The sequence below is a fragment of the Poromitra crassiceps genome (genome assembly GCF_964638095.1).
Source record: "Poromitra crassiceps genome assembly, chromosome: 17".
NCBI lineage: Eukaryota > Metazoa > Chordata > Actinopteri > Beryciformes > Melamphaidae > Poromitra > Poromitra crassiceps.
In genome coordinates, this window is record NC_139635.1 from 22,357,130 (window position 1) to 22,363,556 (window position 6,427).

Below are 6,427 nucleotides of genomic sequence, written 5' to 3' on the forward strand. Positions count from 1 at the left end.
AAAAATCTCTCTTTTTTAGCACTCTTTCTAACTATAAATCCACTTCTGTTTTAATTTCCTCTCTTGCCCTCTTTTCACCACACTGTATGACACTGTATGACACTGTGTGCACTGTAAATAACAACACAGGTGGTGTTGTGTTATGTTGTTTTGTTGAAATGTTAATAAATGGGAGCTTCCTCAAACAGCCATCTCTTTCCCGACAATCCCCTCTGTGCATGAACCCTTACATATGGTAATTAAACATTAAAACACAAAAAAAAAAAAAAAAAAAAACATTAAAACACCTGCGGCTTATAGTCCGGTGCGGCTTATATAAGAAAAAAATAGTCAACTTTGCAGGTGCGGCTTATACACCGGTGCGGCTTATAGTCCGGAATTTACGGTAGTTCTGAACAGTAATTTCCTCCATAACAGCACCCCCACCCCCCTCTCCTTCAAACTCCTCCCTCCGTGGGTGTGTCTCTGGTGGCTCTGCAGCGTGTGTCACAAGCGAGTCTCTGCTGCCTGTCTGTGCTGCCTGGCGAGGCTGAGCGAGTCTGGATCGGGCTCGTTCGTTTCTGGGTTTTCGGTTGTGAGCTAGGATGAAGCTGCGTGCGATTCTGGGCTTTCTGCTGGTGTTTCAAAGTGTGTTGCACCCAGAGTCTATTTTTGGAATCCCCCACCGCCAGCTCCCAGCGCAAAAGCGAAAGCGTTTTCGCCAAACCATTTTCATGAGAATGGCTTCCTCACGCTTTTTCCTGCTGTTTTTGCTCGGCTTTCTCTAGTCTGGAGAGCACTGTCGCCACTTAGTGGGTCGGTAAAATAGGTTATACACATTCAATAGCTCCCATATTTTTATAGGAGATGTAAAAGGGTTTGATCCACATCCCACCGTCAAATTTTTTTTTTTTTTTTGACGAGCTAACTCGTCGACGGCAGTCAACCGTTTTTTTTTGACAAGTTAACTCGTCGACGGCAGTGAACGTGTTAATTAATGTTACCGTTTCTAAAAGTCAGAGGAGGTGGCGGAGAACCTGCAGAAACAAGTAAGTCCTACCTCACAGTGTTTGCTGTCACCTGTGGTAACATGAGGTGAACAGACGTTGCTGTGAGGAGCTGGCTGAAGGTTTCTCCTGACCTGTTAATTATGCACACATCTCTCTCATCCTACTTTCCCTTCACGTCTGCAGACAGCAGAGAAGCATACAAACTTAAGTGGCCGTTCACACACACCATACGCCAAAGCAACGCTCAACCTAAAGCTCAACCTAAGCTCAACCTACGCTCAACCTACGCTGAACCCACAAGTTTAATTTAGGCATCCTTGTTAACAGGCGAAGCAGTGATTCACTGTCTCTCATGTATATTATAGGCTACATTGTATATAGTGTTCTTCATATAAAGTTGAGGTAACGCTTTAAATTAAGGTTAAGCGTTAATTAATAGGTAATAAGGCTCTTATAAGGTGCTTATTAACACTATTGTATGGGAATAATACTATATAAGTGCTAATAATCACATTAGAAACATATTTATTGGTAGCTTATAAGAAGACATTTATAAGCAGCACACTATAACCACCTTTACTAGCTGGTTATGTTACTTTATTAAGCTTAATAAATCGATATGACACTTTTCAAAACCAGATGACAAAGTGCTTTACGAAAAAAAGTGAAAATCTGATGGCTACTGAAAATCAAAAGCGCCACCTTCAGGCCGATTTGAAAAAATATTTCTGGAGCATCTCGTAACCACCAATATCTGTCATTCGGGCAAATTTCATGTCTCTGCGATATACCAACTCACGGGAATTTGCGTTGCAGCAGAAAAATAACCGGGGCTTGAACCCCTAATAAACCAGCACAAAAACAAGAGGGGTTCACCCCTTTCGGGGTTTGAACCCCTAATAATATAGGTATATTTCTTTATAAAGGTGCTGCCATTTTAATTGTGAGTTTCACTCATTAATTTCAGCCTTATCACCTTCCAGGAAAGGCATAAAAATGTCCCATATCATCATCATTATCATCATCATCATCATACATAAAATTGAGTAAGTGGGCTCTGTCTGTTCTGTGATTTTGGTCACGTTTCTGCATGGTCCGACATTGTGAGATTTGTGATGGTTTTGATCAGTAATGATGTCACTGATGATGTCAAATGTCTATGACATCAGTGATGTCACTCGAGCACCTGATGATGTCATCAATGACGGTCGCTCGAGCAATTGAGATGTCAGTGATGATGTCACAATGTCTATGACAGCATCAGTGACATCATTACTGACCAAAATCATCACAATGTGCGGACTGTACTTTTCTGTCACTACTGATCACTCACTGACATCATCAGTGATGCGAAGTTGGCAATTGTGAGTGATGTCACTCAAGCACTCCATGTGATCAGTGATGGTCACTTGAGTCGAGCAATTGTGATGTCATCAGTGATGCAAAGTTTGTATTAGTATATACTAATAAATATTATGATATTATACGCTATATGATATTACATTTTTTATTGAATTAACAATGACAATTGATGATTAACAATGACAAATTAAACAGAGGCAATGATATGATACAAACTCCACAATAACAGAATGAGGGAAAGTCATGGCATTGTCTGGGCTAGTGGGGTCCACAGTGCACAACCTTGGGTGGAGAGGGAGCGTGTTTGTGTATATATATTTACTGCCTATGTGGTAAATGATATAAGTGTGCATGTGTTTTAGCAGCAGAGTGAAACTTACACTCACTCGGTATCGGTCCGATGTTGCAATGTTAATATCGGTTATCGGTATCAGCCAAATTCTTCACATTGAGATGAAATAATGCAGTAAATCTATGATTTATGGGCTTTTACAAATGTTTTTGAAATAAAGAAATACATTACTTTTTCAAATTTAGTGTTTACATGTGTTTTTCAGTATGTAATTTTTTTTATTATCTTAGAAATGTGTTTTTATACAGATCATATCGACATCGGTAAATATCGGTTATCGGCAATAACAGCAATCTTAATATCGGTTATCGGCATCGGCCAAAATTTTCATATCGGTGCATCCCTACTAACACTGCAAGTGGAGTGCGTGTGTGTATGGCCACCCATCTCCCTCTCCAATAAGCTACACTGAAGGCGATCAGTTATCAATCCGTGCTCACATTGATCTATCAGTCCATCGCCTTAAATGCTCGTCCAGCCACGCATCATCCATCCGTCAGTCGGTCCGTTTTCACAGCATGTGGTCCTCGCCTCCTCCGTACACGTCGGCCAGCTTCTTGAAGCGGGGCCCCCATTCGGCCAGGCAGTCGTAGTCCTGCCCTCCGCTGCTGGATGAGTTCAGGGTCGAGAGGCTGCCAGCGTCGGACCCGCCGCCTTTGTAGTCGAACGCCAGGACGGAGTCGTCGGGCGGCGACGCGGGGTCGTTGTCAGCCGCCTGCAGGTTAGCATCGCCGAACTTTCCCATATCCTTGGAGTTGGCGGAATGAGGCTGGTACTGAGGAGGCGGCGTGCATGTTGGCACCACGTCATTCCTGAACACCTTGGGACGGTGGAGAGCGCTCAGATCATGGTCCTGCTCGTCCTCTCCTCCCTCTTCATCGTTGTCGTAGACGTTGGCTCGGCTGTGGTCTTCCTGTGGCAGAGGCCCCGTCTTCTCTCCTCGTCTTCGTCTCATGAAGAGCCACAGCACCAGCAGCAGCAGCGCCAACATCAGCAGAAGCAGGGCGGCTCCCAGGACCCCTATGGGCAGGGTGGAATCAGCTGCAATGCGGCAGACCACATTGGACCCGGTGCACTCGCACACTTCGGCCTGGACGGTGCTAACCTGCGACTCGCCCTGGTTGTCTGCAACGTGCATCGCTACGCTGTACTTTCCACCGGGTAGCGGGGTGGTTAAGGCCAGTATGATGGCCGTTTTGGCTTCGTTCATCGTTGCGGTCCAGTCGTTGTTAGACGGGCCCTGTAATTTGACAGTGAACGGAGCCCCAAAGCCCGGTCCATCTCGATCTGTTACCGACAGCAGCTGAGGAAGCGGCTCGTTGTTACAAACCTTGATGGTGCGCTCGCCGACGGTGGGCGCGTTGTCGTTCACATCCTCTAGCTGGATCAGCAGGGTGCCGGTTCCTGTGGCTGGGACCTCATCATTGTCATATGCAATGATGACCGCGGTGTACTTGTTGTCCTTAATGAAGGTGGACTCTCTGTCCATGGGTCTCTCCACCGTAATAAGACCCGTGGTCTTGTGCATGCTCAGCCAGCCTGCCGGGTCCCTGAGAATTTCATACGAGATTGTCTGTTTGCGTGCGGTATCCGGGTCATTGGCGGTGTACTGCACCACGACACTGCCAACGGCCAGGTCCTCCTTCTTCACCACCTGCTTCTCGCTTGGTTGGAATATTGGAGCTTCGTTCACATCCTGCACATTCACCAGCACGGTGGCAGTGGCGGTGGGCAGCTGAACGGCAAAGGGAACCTCATTCTCCACTGCCACCAGCAGGGTGTACTTATTGGTCTTCTCAAAGTCCAGACCCTTGGCAGTTTTAACGATTCCTTCGTCTTTGGTGTGTCCTGTTTCCACAGTGAAATATCCCTCAGGATCGCCATCCACGATTGTGAGTTTGACGTTCCATGCAGAGGAATGGGGCTCATCACCGTCAGTTACTGACATCTTAGTAACCAGAGCTCCTGCTTTGGTTTCTTCTGGGACGGTTGCCTCGTACATGGGTTGAGTGAAGGCCGGAGCATTGTCATTGCCATCGGTGACAGTGAGGATGACTTTTGTTCGCCCGATCAACCCATGTCCCTTCATATCTGCCGCCTCTATGTCCAGAGTGTACTTTGGGTAATTCTCTCTCTCCAGCCCTTCACTGGTGACTCTGATGACACCATTGATTGGGTTGATGTTGAACAGTTTGTCACTGGGCACCTTTGGCTCCTGGTTCTTAAGCATGTAGCGGATATCCGAGTTATCATTATTTGGCTCGTCCAGATCTGTGGCCGTAACCGTTATCACATAAACGTCTTTAGGCGAGCCCTCTGATACTTCTCCAAGGTAGGTGTCTTGGGTGAAGATGGGTTTGTTGTCATTGATGTCGATGACGCTCACTATGAGGTCCAAAGGGGCCTCCACGGCTTGACCTGAACCTAGTAGTGCTACAGCATGACCTTTGAGCAAGTATTTGTCCTGCTTCTCTCTGTCCAGTGTCTGGGTAACATACAGATGACCAGAAAAATTGTCGACAGTGAAGTGGCCAACAGGAGGCTGGTCAGCTCCTGGTCCAGTGATGCTGTACAGGATGTGCATCGTATCAGCTTCATTAGAGCGGAGCTGACTGATTTTCAAGGGGAAGGGTCCGAGTTGATTCTCAGGGATGCTCAGCTTCCAGATTCCAACCCAAGCTCTCTTCCTCCTTTTCAACCCGTCAGTGGACTTGAGGAAGGTCAGAACAGGCACATCTGGACTGGCTGCAGTGAGATTGGCAGAATCCACCTCAGTACGATGCTCCTGACCATTGTTGTGGTGATGCCCGTGGTGGTTGCCCTGGTGATGCCCGCGGTGGTCGCTGTGGTGATGCCCGTGGTGCAGCACCCTGATGGGGATGGTCATCTTGCGTCCCTGGGAGTCCCAGGTGTGGATGGAGAAGTCCTGGTGTCCTTCATGTAGGGTCACCTCTCTCTCTACCTTCAACGTACCGTCTGGATCCACTTTGAAACGGCTGTCGTCACTGCAGAAAACAAATCTTGTGCGGCCCGAGCAGTCATCAAAGTGCACTTTACCCAGGATGCTGCCCCCCTGCAGCTGCTCTCTGTTCATGTTGAACATCAACATATCCGCCTCGAAAGCAGGCACACATGTCGGCTCCTCAGAAGATACCACTACTGCCAGTAAAAAGACTAGAAACACCGCAAAGCAGTTGGTCCCCATTTCTTCTTTGTCTTGTCTCTTGTCATGCTCACTGACCTATATTAATACTGATGACATCACAATTGCTTGAGTGACATCACTGATGACATCACAATTGCCGTGCCCCACAAGTGCCCCAGTGGCGCAGTGGTGGTCTCTCCTCAGCCGTTTTCCCACATGCGTACCGGAAAATTACCTGTAAGTCAATATCGGACATTTCCCGGAATTTCCCTTCACACCTGAGCGCTGGCATGTGGGAATATAGCAGCGAAATTGCCTGTATGTTGGGGGGCGGGGGGAGGGGGGAGCTTATTTTGGGGGTCGGCAAAACTCCGATGGTGAAATAAGTTTGCTTGTCACACAATAAATCACACTCGTTTGACTTAAGAGCAGCATCAAGCCAGCCTAATAAACACAGCCGATTTCCCCCCTCCCCTCTCTGCTCGAGAGAGGCCAGTCCTTCACTCAGTCCTCCGCACTTGGCAGCAGCCACACAGGACAGACACAGCGAGAATGGCAGAGGCTTGCAAGCTGCCCAAC

The 6,427-nt window shown here is 47.5% G+C and overlaps 1 pseudogene across 1 annotated transcript; it reads right to left on the bottom strand.

Moving 5' to 3' along the window:
- Positions 1–3,214: 3,214 nt before the first annotated feature.
- On the bottom strand, positions 3,215–5,908 carry LOC310792255 (B-cadherin pseudogene; annotated as a pseudogene). The gene has a single exon. The product of its transcript is annotated as a B-cadherin pseudogene (transcript).
- Positions 5,909–6,427: the final 519 nt, after the last annotated feature.